Source organism: Synchiropus splendidus, chromosome 6, assembly GCF_027744825.2.
Source record: "Synchiropus splendidus isolate RoL2022-P1 chromosome 6, RoL_Sspl_1.0, whole genome shotgun sequence".
Classification (NCBI taxonomy): domain Eukaryota; kingdom Metazoa; phylum Chordata; class Actinopteri; order Syngnathiformes; family Callionymidae; genus Synchiropus; species Synchiropus splendidus.
The window spans coordinates 14,711,696-14,730,706 of record NC_071339.1 but is presented as its reverse complement, the minus strand read 5'-3'; the positions used below and the strand labels follow the sequence as shown (position 1 = coordinate 14,730,706).

The window sequence follows — 19,011 nt, the reverse complement described above, 5'->3', positions numbered from 1 at the left end:
TCATTACAATATATTGCTGAATTTACAGTATCGCAATAAATGGCAATGCATCGTATCGCCATTTATATAACAGGATACTATCAAATTGCAAGATACCTGTCATTACACAGCCCTAAACAAGACACCACATTACTTGACACCTACCAGTAGAAAGACATCTCCCACTGTCATGCAACTGTGGTCTCAGAGCTGAACCAGGTTGACTCACATTGGGCTCATTTATAAGAAATAAAATCCACACGATACTGCCCCTGATGTGTTAGTGCATGAGGCAGAGGCATTGGAAAGGACGAGAAGACGCTCCACCATTTTGAAGGTTCTAGATTTTACAAACCATTTCAGATGTGTTTGCAAATGCACCAACTTCTGTCATGACATTTCAAAGGAAAGGAGACACTCCATTTCTGCAGATGTGGCTGAGAAACCGACTCTATCGAAGACTTTTCCCAGAGAAAAGGCAAATGTAACACTAATAATAAGTAAAGCAGAACTGCAGCAGGACTGACACAGTCCTCTCCTCTCTGCTATGGTCATCATCTCCTGAGCCAGTGAGAAGTGAACTGGAATGTGACGCCACCACCCCCTCTTAAAAGCCTGGTCACATTTTCCAGGCAGCCGATCTTCCATTCAGGATCTGGAATTGTACTTAAATGATGCTCTCCGCTCTCCTGAACCTTCCTCTGGCTCTGACTCTTCCACGGTTCCACCATCACCTGTTTAACCAAACATTGAGCAATGATGATTTATAAGCCTGGAACTCTTTCTCCCCCGGGATCTTTTTTCTCCAGAAAGACTCGATCGATAAGTGGCTGGGAAATATATCAGCATGGAGCGCTCACATAATCACAAAAGCAGCCTGATCTGAATCATATTTAATAGCATTATGAGACAAACTGGAGGATAATACCGGCTCTAATAAAACGTAATGAGCTGCGTGGTAACTGCACTCAGATCAGATATGTTTTCAGTGCCGCAAAATAAAAGAGCCCGTTTCCCAGAGATGTTTCCCCCTGAACTGCCCCTCCTGGCCATCCATTATTGATTAGCCTTCACATACTGACCCAGACAAAAGATGGCGAGGAGGGAGAAGACAGATTGAGATAGTGGCACTAGCACCGCAGGCAGCGTCCACTGTCTCACTCCAACAAACCCACTTTGAATTAAGTGGAAGCATTCTAGCGAAGGTTTTCTCTGACACAAGCTGGAGCTGCTTTTGAGACGTTGGCTGTGGTTGGCCCATTATTGCAAGATGACACAGACCCGACAGGAAACCATGACACCTGGAGGCACCCGGGGCTACAAGGCATCACATACACTTGCTAGACAGCATTGTGGCATGGGACATCCTCACTGTCACGAAGAGCTGCAGATGTCCAGCTCATGGCCAGACACGTTACCCTAGATCTGTCCTCCAGCGTTTCTCAACCAGCTGCCAACGACCAGTTGGAATTCTTGATATTCTCAAAGCAGACCCACAGAGACGGATTAAACTGTGGGGACTAGAAACCATGATGCAATATGTGCGATCTAATCTATGGGCAATGTAGAAGCTGTGGAGACCTTGCATGATGAATGAATAGCTACTTGCACAGTGGAACCTTGTGTTCTGGATTTCACCAATTCTCATTTCAGGTTACAATATATGGGGGTTGTCTGTATGCACAGCAGTTTTGTTACAGGCTCGAATCAAAAGGGTTTAAATTATTTTTTTTCACCTCACTCTACCCATAATACCCCATAATACTGAAGTGAAAAAAAGCCTTTGGCAAAATGTTAAAAATAAAAACTGATATCACACATGTAGGAAGTTCGAAACCACCATGACTCTTCCCAGAACTGGCCATCCCTCCAAACTTAGTGGTTAGAACTTGGAGACTTGAAGGATGAATGGTGCACAGAGGGACACTACAGCGCACTCAAGACCTCTGACTCGATCCACCTTCCACCAGGACAATGACCCAAAGCATCAGCGAAGACAACAAAGGAGTGGCTTGAAGACAAGTCTGTGAAAGTCCTTATGAGGCCCAGCCAGGGCCCAGACTTCAATCCCATTGAGCAACTCAAAGGACCTCAGCTATCTGCTGTGCAGCAACGCTTCCCGTCTAACCTGACAGCGCTCGAGACAAGGCTGAAGGCTGTCGTGGCAACCAAAGTACTAAATCTAGAGTGTGCACTAATGTGCTTGTGTTTTCCCGTTTTTAAATTTTTTAAATAAATTAACAGCGTTCTCCCCTTCACTATTACTGGGCATTGTCCGTAGATTGAGTCCTTTTTGAAATTAATCTGTGAAGTGAAACAATGTGAATACTTCTCGGACGCACTGTAGACCTGACTGAGGTGCCACTCTAACAACTGCAAATTAAACAAACATGATTGGACTTGTATTTCAGGTTTTTTTTGTGTGTGTGTGTTTTCAAGGAAAACTTCCTGTTGGCCTCGTCACTAAGCTTTTTATGATCAGTATGGCTTGTGTTAAAAGGTGAAACAGTCGCAGTCATAAAGAGAATTTCGTTTCACAATAAACCAAGCTACTTCACAAAAGTAGGACTCATAATAATGCCAACAGACGGTGTGAAAAGAAATACTCCCCGCCAGGAGTTGTGAGGGCAAAATTTAATATGACCTATTATTTTACTTGTGTGTGTTTGATGGGGAACACATGAGGTGTTTATGCAGCACGGTCTGGTCTTCGTTGCTTGGGGGGCTGATACTGCAGCAGAAAGCGTGGAGAAGAGGAGGGGTAGCACCAAGGGGATCTAATGGTTTTGAGTTGTACCACGGAGAGTTAATACTATTGTCCGTCCAGAAAGAAAGGAGCAGAGAGAAAAGGGGAATGAACAGAGAGCGGCGTTCACGGTGAGTAAGGGGGAGACTGCGTCACTGTGAATAATATGTCTATTCATTCTTGTACACACAGGAAGAGAGGACAGAGAGACAGGAAGTCGGTTCACTGCCAGTAGGGAGCACACAGGAGGGGAGGGTTTTACTAAAACAACTACAGGAAGCAGGATGGGGGGTTTCTCTGAGGAGTGGGTTCACCATGGAAGGACTTGAAGAGATGACTGATTCGACCCAAAAGAACCCAGAGGAGTGTGTGCCAAATGCTAAACGGGTCGGTCGGCAGACACCAGAACGACTGCAGGTAGTATTTTCAAATCGGATTCTTTAGAAGGGTGGAATTTATTAGTTCCAGACATGCCTGCCTAATGCCGCTCCGCTGTGCACACACACAACTGCACACACACTTTGAGGAAGAGATAGAATTACAGTACAGTAAGTGTTGGAGGGAAAAGCACGGGAGGAATGGAAGGATTCCAGCCAATGTCTTTTCCTTGGGTCTGGACCTTTCCACTGCAACACACACACATTTCCTTTCTCACCCAGATTCTGAAAATTTTCGGAAAAGAAGTGTCGTCTTAAAGAGGCAGGTTCATATTCTTGGCCAGGGAAATGCAAATGCAAACCAAACCCGCACGGAGCGGGAGAGACTTTGGAACGGTGTTGGGTTTGTGATCATGACACAAATAACAATGCACACTCCGTGATTATGAACACTATGACTGTGGGGGCCAAATTACTTCAATTAAACAGGCAGCAAATTTTTATGAGGGATGGATAAATGGTTCACAGGCTTTAAAATGTGACTGTGGTTTTCTTACAAAGCATCTAAATATTTCATCAAATGTGTAAACTACAAGAGCGAGAGGCCTGGTAAGCTGACACACTGGCCAACTTGTACACCCGCTTGTCATTATACGAAAAATAGTCAGACACAGGTCTCAGCTGCCACGTTGCTCAGTTGAATTTACTGCCCCCCCCCAAAAAAAGGAGGAATACAAAGAAAAAGAAACTGAACGCGATGGGAAAACTGGGAAGCTGAACTTGAAAGCTCACTACATTTAGAGCTGGAATAGAACAACAAAAAACAATACGTATGGAGTCAGTCACTTGTGGCATCGTAAAAATGCCAAAGCCACCATAGGTATCACAGCTTTATTCGAGGGGGGCGGGAAGTTATTCTAAAGGTTAACCTGGCAGGGTGAATTTCTTTCACGCTTCTCTTCACCTCTCTGTCTGGATCAAGAGGTCTTTAAACCCCCACAATCCAGCGAGTCACTTTATCAGCAGCCAGTAAGATGAGAAGTGTTTGTGAGTCCATGCATCTTTGGGCCATGTGGGCTCTCCCAGCACCACGGGTCAGGGGTCAGAGGTCATACGGCGACTGGAGACGGCAGGAGCAAACCTCCAAACACACTCTTCAGACTGGAACCATTTCGTCGACACCATCAGCCCTTCTAGGATTTTCATGCTCTGGTTCTTCTCACCGTCAGGCACGAGGGTGGCAGACATGTAGATCGGGGGGTTGGGGTTCCCTATGCATAATGAAAAGGCTGCTTATCAAAAGTTAACTAGCTCCTCACCCATTTACAGCTCCCACCAGCTTTAGGACCCTGCATGTGGAGGGGGAAGGGTCGACTTCAAAAGAGCCAAACAACTCATTTTTATTTGATTTCTCTCCATGGACAGGCCCATCCGTTATTTACAAATGTCAAATGATTTTACAGCAAAATGATGCGTACGATGAGAGAACACAATAAAAATCGTGACTTTCTCGGGTCTAAAATAATTGATAATCATTTTTCTCCCGTCGAGTCAGAGATCTAATTTTTTTAACAGAAATAGAAGGATAGAAGGTGCTTCTTATGTTTCACTCAAACAGCATGTGTGGTTCAATTCTGTCTCTCTGTGTGAGAAAGTAAGCCAAGGAGAGATGAAGCTGTTGGAACAGACTGGAGCCCAGATGGCCGTGTCCGGCAGAGACAGGAAATAGAAGTGACACTAGGTGGACGCTCGCCTTGAGGATGACACACATAAACCTAGAGCTGGAGGGATTTCAGACAAATGCCTGCATCTGCAGCTTCTAGGCCAGGAATTGCAGCGTCTTTCACACTGCAAACCAGTCTGAAATGTTTTCATGCATATCACAGATTAATCAGATTAGCAGTGGGTTTGGAGAAGTGACTAATCTGCAACATAACCAGAGAAGCCACTCGCCAAGTCTGGCTTTCTCAGGGCTCCTAGCCTGCTGCGCCGATTCCAAAAACATGAAACTTGCTGAGGATTAGAGCTGCAAATCACGCTGGATTCTTCCTCCATGTATTTCCAGTACAAAACTGAAGTTGTTGTGCGCAGATCAGACTGAGACCTATTAGACGCTCAGGGTGCTGAAATGACTGAAAACATGTCAGTCCACAAATTTCCGAACACGTACGGTAGCTTGCACTGTACAGACTTGAAAACTAAACTGCTCCACAAGTGAAAAGTAGCGCCCGGTTCATCTGGGGGACAGAAAACCCAGTAATCTGTACACGCCCTATTTATTGTGTCAGAGGTGCAGTTGCTCAAAGCCATTCATGAAACCTCAATATTCAAACCTTCACCGACGCAGCATCCATCACTGGATGCCCAATTTACCAACTGGAATTATTGATGGCTCTTCCCAGAGCCTCATTACAAGAAGAATACTAATATTTTAGATAGATTTCAAATATTACTAATGAATACCTGCTGATGGTGAAACTAGCATTCATATCCTCCTTGAACTGCACTTTCAATGGATATTAGACTCGCAAAGATGCGGCGACAGATCAGTAACAATCCCCATTTCTGTCTTCAGCGAAACATCTGTCATTACTGCACAGAGGGACTTGCAAGTCCCTGCTACTTGATTGTACCCATCCATTCCCCTGTCATCATCTCCTCTGCCCTCACGCATCTTCCTTCATTCATCACTCAGAATTCAATTGCTCAACGCCGATGACTCACAGGGACCCTGAGTGGTTAAAAAAACTCCACTTCCTGAGGGAAGTGCTGCTGGTGGAACAGCATCCGTCTGTCAGCAGCGCACCACATCATGCATCACACAGATAGCTGAAAACCCCAATGGGCATGAGATGCATGATACTAAACGTGTACGTGACAACAGAGCTGGTGTGTGTCTTAACACAGCCCGTCGTTATCGCTGCATTTCTGAGGCACCAGAGGCATGCGGTAGGAAAATGGTATGGAGATGGAGATAGTGGATACAGTGAGAGTGGGGAAGAGAGGGCAGACAGCAGGAGTTAAACTGCTGCAACTGCTGACGGATGCCGATCTTAATCTCAGCACCGGTGACTGGGGGGAAACAGTGGGGGGAATGTGTTCCATCAGACAAAGGATTAGCACCGGAACGGCAGTCAATAACACAAGATAAGGTCATATCGCAGCTTTTTTTTGGCCTCTAGGTTGACTTAGGTGAAAATCTGTGATTGTAAGCAGATCACAAGCATGCGACAAAACATGTCACGATTTGATAACCTTTTGCATGATCTGATAAATGTGTCTGTGGAATGAAATGCACAGCATTCCATCTTTCCTCTCCTCTCCAACATTACTGACCTTTGTTGGATCAGCTCATGTAGTTCCATCAAGAGTCCGGTTCTCTTGAGGATTTTGCCACAAACCAGCGGCTTTTCCACTCACACAGTTACAATATCCCTTTTTCATGTTGATGTACAGCCATCTAAAAACATATCTACAACATTGACTCTTATGACGCTCGCTCTCATGATGGAAACTGGAGATGCCCCACAGCCAATGTGGAATTTGATTTCTTGAGCCACACTACTGCTGCAGTTCTCTTGCCATATTGTACAAGCACAGTTCACTCCAATAATTTTCTAGTAGCATTGCGGGGGCAGTAGCAGAATTAAGGCCCCTGCGCCTCCCTCTCCTTCCAGTTTCTTCAGATTGCTCCCAGGTCAACCAAGAGGACATCCTTACACAAGATGGCCAAGTTATTTCAAATGGACAACCAAGTTAACAAGCGTCCTGGCACCCTCTTTTTGGCACCGATTAAGGACTGCAGTAACAATGTTCTTCTTTCTGGCCTACAATTCACCCCACTCACCAACCTGCTGCCTCTCCCTAATGTGCACACACACATGCACATATGCATTTGCAGACGATGGAGAGGCGACCTTGCTGTGTAATGATTCGTGCAGAGGAACCGAGAGCAGCAGCCATCAAGCCTGCCAATGATCTATGGGCACCATTTCCGCCAGTCAGCAGTGCAGCAGCCATCCTCGGGTACAGCTGAGATCAGACCCGTCCCACAGAGGATTGGGTGGTTTGCTGGTGTGTACCCATAACTGGGAATTGATTTGAAAGCTCTCATCCAGCTAAATTCCTCACACCGTCACAGACCGTATAGAACTGAGCGAAAGCGTTAAAAGGGAAAGTGGGCCAAGCTGCTCATCGCTGCCCAGGGGATGAGAACAACTCAACACCTCAGCATACTGCAACAATGCCTCGAACAAGAAACTCAACTGGGGAAAACTCTCATCGCTCTCAGTTCTTAGAGCACAGATGGGCTTTCCATTTTCTCGCAATAACAACTTCATCCTACCCAAAGACACTTGAAGAACCATCAGAACATCCCCGCGCGAAACACAGCTTACTTTATATAGTCCAAGAAACACATACAACACAACTCTTAGATACAAAAGCAAAAGCTAATATAAAGATATTTGTGTGCTCCCAGTTGAGACTTTGATAGTAAGACATTGCTTCTAAAAAGAACCAGTCACAAGATCAAATGAAAAGCAAAAGCAGTTAGCCTACATCCTCAGGTGTTCGATGCAATATCACAGCCTGTATTTTAATAGATTACTTTCCCCACCACTGTCTCTTAGCGCTCCACAGTACCCACACATAATCTGCATCCCATTCACCTGAGCTTGAACTGGTGTTTTAGCTGCAGCCCCCATGAGCACATGAACTACTACAGGATTAATCAGTATGAAATACAATTATAGATTTATTAATTTAATGGAATGTCCTACTCAGACAGCCGCTCAAGGCCATCAAACTATAAAAGTAAAAACTAAAGACGGCCAGTGAAACCACGTTTTCCTAATGAAATAAAGCAAGAAACTAAAGAACATCACAGTAACAACACGTTGGTGACAAACTGTATATTAACTCCACACTGCAGTAGTCACCTGACCACACTCCACTATGCCTCAGCTTCAAGAATATTAATGTCGAAGGAAGGAATTGGAAGAAAGACAAAGCAGAAAATAGACACCAACTGTCACACAAGATGAAATGAAAGGAAGAAGCAAGAGTTTCAATAATGATAAATAAAGGTTGACGATGCAGACTGCGTGGAAGTGACTCTTCTGACTGAAAGAGTTTATCACATACCAGCTATCTCAACATTGTTAAATATTTCATCTTTAAAAAGTTTGTATTTCTGCAGTGGTGAGCCAACCAAGTCGGCCTGCAGCGAAACTTACGAGAAGTAAGAAAAGCAAAAATGAAAGAAAAGCACTTTTGTTACAGCGGGAAGTGCATGAAACAAAATTCCTTCAGGAGGCAAACCGCTTTGAGGACTTTGGAAATGACTGTAAGGTGTGCATCGCAGACATAAGGTCAGTGTGAGGGCAGCTTCACACACACTCTTCACAAAAACAAGTTCTTGTCTTGGTCACGCCATCACAATCAAACGTTTGTGTCGGAAGATAAAACACAGTAATCACAGCGAATGGAGACGAATGGAATGTTCCTGCGTCAAACCAACACACAGGCTAATTCCAGACATACAACAAATACATATAAACATGGTAAAACAACTACATAAAACTCATTAAGATATATGACAGGATATATAATGATGATTAAATCAACAAAAATCCGAGAGAAATATCGATAACAATAATAAAATGTAGCACTGTAATTCGTCAGTTTTAACTACAAACAAAGGAAGCTCTCATACAGCCATTATTGTAATTGACATCGACATGAAAACAAACAGCACACTGTCGGTTCAGATATCCAGAGGTCAAAAATATATAGCTCCAGACGTATCAGTGGATGGGACAATAGGCCCGGCATCCTCCTGGTAACATGACTTAACCCCTTGGAATCCTGCTCCAGTTCTGCTGGACACATGACCAACAACAATGCTATCTGGAATACGCAACGGACAGTCGTGATACCACGTGAACACGCCTCTGCAACGGGAGGAGAGTGGAACATAAGGTCACTGACCATTGAGATCTGTGTGTCAAAGAAAGGACTGTGTCAGAGCAACACAATGAGATCGCTCATTGAAGGGTTGGACACACCCTCTCTCCCTGCTTTGGCCTCTTTAACTACCCTGGAGAGGTGTAAGGCAAAAACCCTAGGAAAGACAAGGAGTGGACACGACAGTAAGTCCTGTGTCTAAATAGACACAAGAATGAAGACTGACATAAGAAGTTTCTCCTGTTAGTTGAATAGGCCAACATGTCTGATTGTAGTGCTGTAAACACATAATACATGTGGTCCCATATATATTTAAATGGTTTCGACAGTTTGGGTAGCAACGGTTGAGTAACCTCCGCCATTTCTGTTCTAATTGCAAGAGAAAGAATGATGCTGTCACACCTGGTCCACAAATGAACCCACCAATTTAATAGTAGATTATAGGCAACTATGTCAACTAGTCTTTGCAGCGCAAGTCACAGTCCAGTAAAGGTGTAAGTAAGTGTAAGTGTAAGTTTTGAGCCTGAGTCACAGCCAAAGAAAACCAGCCGTTTGACTCAGGTCTTTCCAAGATCTATTTTAGTGGTGGAATAGTTCCAAGCCAGAGGCTGCCTTGAAACGACCACGCAGATGCAGCAGACACCTCCGTTGATATTTTAGTGTACCAGTTTTACAATGCACTTCTTGAAAAACACGTTTGGACAGGGATTTGCAGCATTGGTGTTTAGCAGGATCAATAACCTGCAGCGGCGAGGAAGCCGAAGCCCAGTTAAATGAAAGTGAAGTCTGACTGCAGCAGGTGATCACACGGAGAAGAGAGAGAGTTTGCTGCTGAATAATTTATTTTGTTTCAGTTGAAAGGCAGGAGAAGACAGATCTTTCACTTTGCATCATTATGATGTCCTCTTGCCTGTCTACTAAAAAGATCAAAACATATCTGTCAAAACTCGACGGCAGGGTGTCAGTCAGTGCCCACGGCAGGAGGCTCACAAGCTGAGCAGAAGCACATGTGAGCCACACCTGCCTTCAGTTTGCCCTGATCCATTTCCAAGAGTTTCTTTCAGAAGGAGCGACCCTTCAGAAAAAAAAAGACGGGTGCAATCACTGGTGCAATTTATTGTCTTAAACCGTCTCTAGCTACAAGTGTGCTCCCTCTATCTATTCCCCGCTGATGCCTTTTTCCTCCCTTTCTTCACCACAGAGGAAGCAGGTCTGATCTGCAAGAGTCCTGCTGTTTGGATTCTTTGGCTCACAGTCTGGTGGCACGTACATCTCTTTCACTCACTAAAGAACCCTTTCTGTACATCACTGAACTCTTTCACTGGAAAAAGAAATGTTCTCTTCTTCTGAGAATTTTGCCTAATCCCCCTCATGTAACAAGGACAACAAGATGATTCACAAATTCAAGATGGCAGTGATGATGTAGACGCGGGTCAGAGGCCAGCTGTGTTGTGTTCATATGGACCATGTAGAATGAAAAGTATGACAGCAATGTGTGACACTCCGTGGGACAGTAGCCATCATTGTTGCTGGCGGGACACAATGGTGAGGGATCCAGCCAGGACCTGACTCACACATACTGTAATCCCTCTCGGTCATTACGTCCAACAAAGAGAAACAATCACCACGAGTGGCAGCGTGTGAGGCAGAGATACAATGGCAGCAATAATTACGGCCGAGCATGCAAATCAGTATTACTGTCGACTTGTGATTATCCAATCTCAGTTTAAACAGGCTGGATTTAAAACCCCAAAGACAATGTCCATATTTAAAACAAAAACAATACTGAGCCAAAAAAGACCAACAAGCATCAATAAAGAGGGTTTGAAACTCCTGGTACTTTGCTGAAGAATGGGAGAAGAGTTTTCATCGTTCAAGTAGCATACATGCAGCGATAGGAGGATCTAGGGCTGTAGTTTCCATATTACATTGTAACTTCACTGACAGTGATCGAACTTCGCCGACAACTGGCAGGTTTCACCGTATCCTGGTACCCTGTCACACCAGAGCGGCACTATTCTCCAGCTCAGCCAGAATGGTGCGGTAATTGGCACACTATGGGCATTTAAGGGCAACAATAAAGCAACTTTGTTTGAGATGTGTGTTCATCATTGGGTGTCCTATCTGTCAGTGTCATGCTCACAAATGTCAGAGAGTATCGAGATAGCAAGGTGAGGAGTGTGTGAAAACAGTTTGCAATGAATCTCTCTGTTAACCCTTAATTTGCAGTGTGTCTGGTGGAAATACAACAGTTTCATCGCAGGAACTGGGGTTGCAGAGATGGGCCTCTGCTCGGCTTGTGTCATCAACACTCGCCATTCCATGTGTGCAATTGTTAACCAAAAAAAGGGGCCCCAACTTAAAATCCTTGCCATGGACATCCTTTTATAAGCGTGTTCTAGATGCAACATGACTGAACAGTTCACCTCTATTTCAGTCGCAAAAAAAAGGTGACTTGTGGTTTGATATTTACAGTGACCAATGTCAGTTATTGTACAGTCGAGTGTGATGATACATGATTCAATGAAGACTCCACAACAGAGTCTCTAATATGCTGTCCAGGGCGAGACATGTGAAAGAGTTCCACTCATGCTGCAGCACTAGTGCCACCCACTGCAACCTTTAGCCACAGAAGACGGCCTGTGTGGAAGGCAGCAACATGTTGCACCACCAACACAAAGACCGTCAGCAGGGACAAAAGGGAAAAGAACAAGAGCAATTTCAGTGAAGAAAAAGGGATCTGAAATATGTGTCAAGTGACCCTCCAACCAAAGTGATGAGGTGATTGATGGTAAGCTTCTTTGTGCTAAAGGGCACCCCCCTCTGCCCTTTTTCATTCTCACCATGTGTCGAAACAAAAAATACTTGTCAACCTGAAGCTCAGAGGAGGCGACGGCAGAAGCCAATACACTCCTGTGCTTCACTGTAAGACCCAGGAAGATCCACTTAAACTCAGCACAAACCCCAGGTCCCACATGGACCACTGCACAACAGGAATGAGAATGTGTGTATGCATGTATAAGGGGAGGGATGTTCCAATTTCCACTCTGTCTGAAGCACATGGACTGAGTCGGAATGCGAAGGGGGAGGGAGACATCAGAGAGTAGTGAAGGGAGGAGGCAACCGCCGTAATCTGAGAGGGGTATCCCACAGTGGAGACGAGCACATGGTCCACGCACTCCTCTGTGGGTGCTGTGTAGTGAGAGAAACTGCTTCCCTTTCAAGTCATCAGCCAGTTGAACAAAACAGAAGCATTCGCTTGCAAAGAGCAAATTTCTACAAAAAAAATTAAATTAACAAACGTGTTATTATACTGTATATTCAACTCCACACATGCTAGCATGATGGGACCTCTGTACCAACTGCCAGTTTCTTTCACCTGTGGATGAGGGGTACGAATGGTATAAAGTATAAATGTGACACAAAGTCACAGTGACACCTCAACTTTCATCATGTTGAGTCTGTTGGAAATACTGATAGATTTTGCACATCGCATGAGGGAGACAGAATATCAAAACAGAAGTTTTAGCTTCTCAAACGCAGCATTTGTCCAGTCGCCTGAAGCTGGAGAGTCAATGGAATTTTGGATTATTTATACAGAGGTGTATTATACAATTTATACTGCAATATGAACTATGCGATTAGCGATGTTGGTTAGCTGGAGAGTCAAAAAGTTATTTTAAGATCTAGCTAACCTTTTCTTTTAAGATCGCGTGAAAACACACTGTAATCTTCATCCCACACTAATCAGGACCTTTCTCAAGATTGGACTGCAAACACATCGAGAAATATTTACTGCGGTTGAAAAACACTGCACCAATATGTACACTTGAGAGTCAGTTGATCCAGCAGAGCCGAGTCAACAGATCGCTAACACCGTGTCAACAAAAACTCAAACTTCAGAGTATGATTTATGACATGGTTGGGTAAATCCACTGGATAAATATACGACGAGAAATAAGAGCGGCAGATGGTGGAAATAGTTGGCCAGATTAGAGCTGTTGTGCCGAGTGAACCGCTTCAGACGAGGCAGAAGAGCTCAAACTATCTTAGGTATTTGTAAATGACAGACTAGAGGACTGAGCAGCCGCAGGACACCTAAAGCTTTATCGGAGGAGAAAACACACCTCCCTAACTTCATGACAGGGAGTCCAAACCACGACCTGCAACAAGATAAAAATCAAGCCTCAGGAATGAGCTGCTGTTTGTCAACGGCCGAGGTGAGGTGAGACAACATTTGAGGGCGGGTTTGTCAACGACCACCAAAAGGCACATGCAAGTACATAAATGATTAGGAAGGCAACCACACACAGTACACGTTCCTTGAGTGAGTGATCTCTAATCCTCTGACAGCTTGTTTGACAACCTCATGAGATTCAGGCCTCGCTTTTCAACACAGATAAACAAGTTAGTTCCCTGGGACTGCTGTCTTCAGATTAGCATAAAACTGGGACCTATCCACATGAAGACACGTCAGCAAAATCACACTTTGTTTTGGGTGTCCACAATGCCCTGCACACACGCTGGGACTGTATGTGTTCTCACATTTCCAGTTTTGGCTCGACATGTGAAGCTGTAACTAACGTCCTCATGATGAGCAGAGAAAAGTTAGCTCCACAGCACCCACAGAAGATCAGCACAAACGTACAGAGTGAATTGGAAACTTCATCAAAGACGTTGGTGTCACTTAGCAGAGCTGTAATACGGGTCACACTCAACAGAGTCGATATCAGAGAGTGGCCAGGCACCACGCTGGTCATGTTTGTGCAGCTCTGTGGACAGATCAGGGGTGGGCTGCCTGATACACGCACCGTCGAAGTCGGAACAACTGTTAGTGGTTTAATCTCGGTCTAATGTTTGCCCCAAATATTAACCTGAGTTTGTCACTCTATGTTGAGCTTCTGAACTGCTTTATCTTTGGTACAAAAAGCATGCGGTCTCTGATGTTCATCTGTTATTTTCTGACCATCCAACATTTTGTGTTTCATATTTCCAGTGAAGTGGTGGTTCGGTTGTTAAGATGAGACGATGGAACGAGGATTTTCAAACCAATACACTCTGGCTTCACAAAGGTGCAGTTCCTCGGACCTGCAGGTGGGCAGACCAGAGACCACAATCATCATATTTCGGAATATGGACTCAATTAATTTTGAGAGCATTGTTTTTAAATCTGACAACTGTTGCATGTTTTGGTCTTGAAACATTTGACTCTCCACATAACTGGTAACTGCCCTCTACATCCTAAATCATTTCCACTTTTCATACATAGACATGTCTACGTACGACCTTCTGCAGATACGGTTCACTGAACCATTCAACATAGCTTCCTGGTTTACCCTGAAAGTGAAGGCGATAGAAGTAGAACCTGATAAGCTTTTCTATCTGCACAACACTACGGAAACAGGGCCATTAGCAGCCGACTTGCTGGTTTAACATCACATCTTGTGTGCACGGGGCATATAGAAAGACAATATTTTCATACAGCAGGAGGGTTCAGAACCCCTCAGTTACATCAGTGTGTGTGGCACCATCAACGTACTGTACAAGCCGCGCATCCACATAGCAGCCGGGGAGAGAACACAGTGTCCTCACACACAGGGACACTGGCAAAAAGAGGAGGAAGAGCAGGGTTGTGTGTGAGAACACGTGTGATCCGGAGAAGAAGTGATGAATGTCTTCATTAAAACAGCATTAGCAGCGGTGTGAACCCGAACAAGGGGCACCGTACACAGATGCACAGCTCCGACATGCAAACTGATAAAGCTTTTGTGGAGGACGTAATTAGTCCCACATTGTGATCGGAGCGTTAATTTCTTGTATGTGACGAACCAACAAGAGCTGCTGCGTGGCAAACAATGATAGAGAGCAAAAATTGGCATTATTGGGAACCTTTTCTGTACCTCAGGTCTGGAGTTGTGAAGGAAAAACGGGGTCAAGTTGAGAACAGGTAAAACAGAAGTACAATGAAATTGAAAAGCCCGTCGTCTGATGCATTTGATAGCTCCGGGTGTGTGTCAGTGTGTGCGAGTGTGAGCTCCACTATAGTAACCTGATTAGCCAGACCCCACAGGGAAGACAAATCTACATTATTCTTTCTCATTTTCCCTCCACTCCCAACACACCCAGAAAAATGGGGGCAAATCAGTAACCCTAGCAACCAACTCTGCCTACGTGTGGGGAAAAGCTGCTGATGGAAAGGGTCTGCAGATGAGAAGAGAGATGCAAACTACCCGTGCACCTACTGAGCTGAACAGATGGATGGAGCAGTGCGAGGTAGCAGGGCTCCTCTTCTATTTCAGACTCTTCCTCTACCTCTTTCCCCCTTATTCACACGTCCCCTCCCTTTCTTGGTTGGACTTCTTTCTTTTTTTCCCAGCTCTCCGGCCACGTATGAAGGCTGTTCAAACAAAACCTGTTTCCTCTGGCGTCCCCCGAGAACATTGTCCAACCTTTCTGCTTGTTGCGTTTTCTCTCCTTCCCTTCGCTCGGCTTCTCCTCTGTTTATCTACAGCTGGACGCCGGCACCATTGATTGTTTCACACAGGATATGAGTGGGCTCTCTCACTCCATGTCCTGCTTTATATAGATCCTGCTGTTTTCAAAGTCGTTCTCACCAACAATCACAAACATCCTCTTTCAGTCGGTTCAGTTTGTCGCAAGGTGCCAGCGTGCATGAAAGAAGTGATTTCCATAGAAACCTGAGTCATATTTGTATTGATTTGGTATTTTTCTTTTGAATGAGCGCAATTGTGTAAAACACTGAAGCACACTTTCTGCTATAGACCACATGTAAATATTACAAGTCACCAACTTGAATAGCGCGAATAGTGTTCTCTATTTTGTAGGTTACTACGTGCAACCTCTTTTTAACTCACATTACTTTTTTGCAAACTCTTTTTTTCACCCACTGGGAGTGGGCTTCCATACATTTATCACCACAGTTATGATGACTATTGCTATTGAGAAATAGCTGCCAAGTCTGGTAAAGATCAGTGAGCCAATAAGTTGCATTGCGTCAGTCAATGGAAACAATGTCGTGTTGAAATTTAGCTTTATTAAAACTTTTAGAAATTGCATAAGTGTGACACAAACCTGCGAGGGAAATGTACCTAGGTCATTGTCACATACCTCATGGGTTACGAGAGGAACAAGTGACGGAGTGAAAGAGGTGATAAGTGAAAGGATGAAACAACACATGTGATGCTAGTTAAAAAAAATGAAAAAAGGGATGTGGGCTGCCTGAAACAAAGGCCAGAGCAGAGCACATTTCTGGCTTTACACTCATTCACTGGTTACCGTGCCGTTGCTGTGTGCCTGTGTGTGTGTGTGTGTGTGTGTGTGTGTGTGTAGAAGATCAAGAATAATAATTGAATAGAGGAACCCTAAAAGGGGTCATGGCCTCTTTTATTTCCAAGGACTCAGGTCAGCCACACTCCAGCCAGGAAATGTGATACAGACGAATGATGACAAGAAGGTGCCCTCTGTCATCTACGACGGTCAGCAGTCGATATTTAACTTTGTTGGTGTAAGAAGCGAATTGAAGAAAATTGCGGTTGTTGTGCATAGCAGTAAGATCATCTGCCAGGTGGAGACTGAATGTGAGACCAGAGATCACAGGGAGCACTTGTGTCCAAGAGGGTTCAACATAGGTACACCTGTTATAATCAGATCAGATATTGCAGAGCAAACACTCCAGTTTAAGCACAATTTGGTTAGCAAACAATGTTAACAGAGCTGTGCATCAGTTTGCAACAGGTGGAGTTGTGTTTTTCCCGCCTGTTGGAAACCTCACTCTGTTTGCCATGCATTTGTTACTTGGAATCGACTCTCAGGATGGAAATGTGACAAGCGCAGCTCGGAAGTGCCGACGGATTTCTGTTGAGATGAAGACGAGAACAACGTACAGAGAGAGCAGCTTCTGCTCTCAGAGCTGAAAATGGAACATCGGTTCTGTCCATGTCTTTCAGTGTAATTCCTTCACCATGTGATGCTTTTCTGGATTTCTTTTTGATGACACCACAAAACAAGCTCAAAATAACTCAGCCCTGGACTGGATTTATTACATTACCATTGGTTTAGAGGGGAAAACTTGGAAACAAAGGTTTCCAAGCTTCACTGTGACGTCTATTCTGACCTTAATTTTTTATGCTAAATGTTGCCCTGCTGTTTGCTAAATTCAAGATAGAGAGACCGAAATACATCCTAAATGAATCCGAAATGATCCTTCTTGTGATACAACATGAGGATGGCAGTAACCAGGGAAATGACCACAGGTTATGCTACGTTCCACAATAGCAGTCCTTATTGTGTGTTGCTTGCAGAACTAGATACTGCGACAAAGCAGTGTATTTTAGATGGAGATTAAAAAGCAAGACAATTTCAGGCACAGATAAATCAGGAGAGAGCCACAGGATTGGAGAAGGAATCCAAAGCATGAGCAGCAGCCAACCAGGGTGGCTGGAACATCTGTTGCCCAATCAGAGCATCTGGAACATCTGGCACCAATGACCAGCACTCGTCCAGAAGGTGAACCTTGGCCTCACCCCTCGGCAGCTCAGCGGGGTTATTTAGCTCTCATCTCTTTTGACCCGTTTTTTCCCCACTTTGGTTTAGCACAAAGTCAACTGCGCGCTACATATCATGATGATGAGTGTCTGAAGGTCAGATTTCACGTTCTCTTTCAGCTGATTTTGTGCTGGAAAGGTCATGTCACGATTCAGAGCTCCCAAATCACGCCAGGGTGTTTCCTCTCAGGTGTGGCAGAAGCCCCACGCTGATCCGTCCGCATGCAGCACACAGAAGAATCAGCTGAAGAGAGCCAAAAATCAATGGGCCAGTCCCGCCGCGTCATCTTGGCTGCTGATGCAGCAACAGCAGCTGTAAACATCGACACACTGACAGTGACAAAAAGGAGGGACAAATCAAGAGGAGTTTTTCCTCAGCGAGTGTTTAGGGGGCAGATAGCAAGAGGCAAGACTGGACAGGAAGCCAACACTCTCAGGATCCTCGGTGAGTACTGAGCCTCAGTTTCACACCGACGTCCTTCCTGAGTGATTACCAAAAGCCCCGTCAGCGGTTTGAATTCAACCACACACGCAGCCTCATGCAACACGAGCGCAACACTTTCGAAACCATGAGGACACTTGCGAGTTAAAATTACACCTTTGCGGGATTGAGTTGTGGTTGGCAACCGCACCGCTCGGCTAAGGTCTAATTGACTTCATGTACAAATTTCTCCGCACACAGAGCTCTCCTTCATTTGATTAGCTTAAAGAGGTCTTTGCAGTTTTGAGACCATCCTTCACGTAGGATCACAGCTGATGCTGCAAGACTGAGTGTCTTAACTCCTTCTCATCATCTCCAAACTGAAAAGGTCAACTGCAAGCCTTGAAGAAACATTTACAAAAAGGCTTTTTGCTCAAAGGGTGTCTGGGCATCAACACCCCAAGCTGAATATTAGCTCGAAATACGCCCTATTTTACACCCCCTTACCAACAAAAACTTTGCTTAGTGCGAGCAAAATTCACAGATATGCTCCTGGCTGGCTGCCTAGTACCCTGTCACACCAGCCGCAGCAGCAGAGAGCCATTGCCGGGGCTTGAATCTCCAGTTCACACGAGACATTTACATTTAGTATCACGCTGTCCAGCACAGTTAACACACGAGGCAGCTGAGATATAGCCATATGTTTCCTTTCTCAACCAGGGAAATCAATATGAGTTATTCGACACACCAACAGATTGGGTTTCTGTACACAACAAGATCAATATCATATACAAGGTTAGCAGCTACTACAACATTGTGGCCACAGTGAGACCTTGAATTAGTTTGTCGTTCAATAATGCTAACTTCAAAGAAAGGTGAGCACCTGAGAAGGAAGTCATAAAAATAAAATGATCACAAGACACAAAATAAGGTCAAACAATGGCTCAGTACAACTAC

General features: G+C 44.7%; 1 protein-coding gene across 2 annotated transcripts in view; it reads right to left on the bottom strand.

Moving 5' to 3' along the window:
- The window catches only part of srgap2 (SLIT-ROBO Rho GTPase activating protein 2), a 42,546-nt gene that overhangs the window by 20,289 nt on the left and 3,246 nt on the right, over nt 1–19,011 (bottom strand). The window lies entirely within an intron of this gene.